The following is a 2,483-nucleotide window of genomic DNA, read 5'->3' as shown; positions in this document are numbered from 1 at the left end:
CCCCAAATTCCCCCCTCCCTCCCTTCCCCCCCAAATCAGCACAGGGGGGCTGGCGCTGAGCGCGCGGGCTGGGCTGCAGTCCGGAGCGGCACCTCTCCGCCCGTTCCGCCGGGGCTGGAGGCGGCGACCCGGGGCTTCTTCACTCAGCCATGCCCGGCTCCCCTCTCGGCTCCGCGGCTGCCCCCGCTGCTCTGTGCCCGCCTGGGAGGGCGCACACTGCGGCTGTCTCGCCAGCCTTGCTCCCGCTGGCGCTGGCTCGCTCTCCAATGGTGGCTGGGGAGAGGGGGTGGCTCAGTCTTTAGACACACACAAGCGCCCCCCCTCCAGCCCAAACAGCCAAGGCCGATCCTGTAGCAACGTGGTAGGGGGGTGTTGGCACCAAAAACCACCTTCCCCAATCCCGGTTTGCAGCGCTCCTGGCCACTTGCTCCTGCGTCCGGCCCCCCTAAGGCGCGGCGGGTGCTGGAGGGGCCCCAGGCTCGCTTCCCTCCACCCCTCCCGCAGCAGCTTCGCTCAAAGTTTGCTGGAGCTCGGCTGCCACCAAACTCTCCGCGGCTCGCTGCTGCCTCTGGCTCGCGGCGGCGCGTGCACTGAAGCGCTGCCAAAGCCTGCAACTCCGGCTGCCTTGATTTTACTGTGCCCCCGCCCCCCCCCCTTTCTATTCTATACTCACTAGTGACACCTAGGATCTCCACCCTGATTGGGCTAATAGTGAAATTTCATTGGTGGGGGGTAGGAAGGGGAGACAAGGGCTCAAGGCAGCGAACACACATGCTGCTACCCCCCCTGCTCAAAAAACACCCTCACACGCTGCCCCCCCCTCCCTGCCTTGTGCGCTTTTCTGCACACCGGGGAGGATCCGACCAGGGTAGCGAGGGGCTGGGGAAAGCACAGGCATTGCTCCCGCCCCCTGGCTGAAGGCTGGTCATCCGAGAGAGGCTGTTCTACCGCCTGCTTCTTCCTTTCACCGCTGGCAGCCACGGGGAAGGGGGAAAGCTCATCGTTATTTTATCCGCGCCTATTAATCAATCTTTGCTCGGCTTAGCCTCCTCCCCCACTTCCAGATCAGGCATGTGAGACTTAAAAATCCTCCCCCCCCATCGCACCTCCTCTTGCCAGGTAAAGGGCGAACCCTGTGCAACTCAAGAGGGCACAGACCCTGTCTGCAGCAGCGCGCCGGGAGCGTTGCTTTTAAGGAATTAGTGGGAGCCAGAGCAACAGGTCTGTCTCTCAATTCAGTGTAAGATCAACAGAACAGATGCTGTGGTGATGTACACTTGACAAATGTCCAAGACAGAAAGAGAAGAGAAATGCACAGCACTCCATGTGCAGCGATATACACATGTGCCATGTACAGCCTCCAGCAGGGGGCAATCTAGGTACCAATCCCGCATCTGCAGGACTGTCCGTGTTTGTGCAGAACTCAGCCCAGTGCCCCCCCCATCCCCCCAAATTCCTACCTGGCAGCTCTGAGCTCTACCATAATACAAAACTAATAGATTTCAGAGTAGCAGCCGTGTTAGTTATTTACAAAAATAACAGGTATTTTGGTGACCTCCTAGGGACCAGGACTGTGTCTCACTAGGTGTGCATACAGCACCTCGCACAAGGTGGGCCTGATCAAGGCCTCGAGGTGATGCCACAATACAAACAACTATCAAGTTTTGAATAGTCTGTATTTCACCTTTAAATGCTCACAGTACAACCCTGGGCAGAAATCTATTTCCTTCCCCTTTTGCACCAGTACATTTTTTTAAAAACAATATTATGTTTTCCTTGAAACAAATTTTATCTCCCTAGGGTGTGTATATTCATGTGGGTTGCCTGAGCCCTGGTTTACATTTCCTGATGGATGGGCATTCAAAGCCTTTTTTTTTTTTAAGGTGGTGCATAAAATGTATTTATTATTCTTTATCTCTTGCGTCTTGCAAGGAATCATTTGTTTTCATTCAGAGAAATGAATGCCATGTGAAGCCTGAAGAGTAATAACACAGACAAATGACATGGGAAGAGCAAGAAAAATCTGCAAGATACAATTGCAGGTGAATAACCTCTGCAGATCACTGCTATTGTGAATAGTACAGTATTATTTAACGCCCATTCTTACCTGCACTTCCGTTTAATAATGCGTATGAAAATCACTGGGAAGGTCAGTTCTGCCTTTAAAACTCAGCTATCCCTAAAACAGACGATGTAGATTAACCAATTTTTTGTTTTAATCTGAGGAGGTAGACGAATCAATGTGATTCTTTCTATTTCTTAAAACAATGGCTCAAGTCAATATATTGCTCATATCTCTGGATTCCATAAGGATGAGTGACAAATGAGACTTTATTTATAGGCTCTTTCATGCACAAAGCTGTGCGGGTAGAAAGGGGTCAAGACTGGATAACCCATATGGCCTCTTCTGACCCTATGAATAGCTGCAGTAAAAGAGCCCCAGGACATATTACCCAGATCTGGAGAACTGTAATCCAGATTTA

The sequence above is a fragment of the Chelonoidis abingdonii genome, chromosome 1 (assembly GCF_003597395.2).
Source record: "Chelonoidis abingdonii isolate Lonesome George chromosome 1, CheloAbing_2.0, whole genome shotgun sequence".
NCBI classification, from domain to species: domain Eukaryota; kingdom Metazoa; phylum Chordata; order Testudines; family Testudinidae; genus Chelonoidis; species Chelonoidis abingdonii.
Note: the sequence above shows the minus strand (reverse complement) of the source record.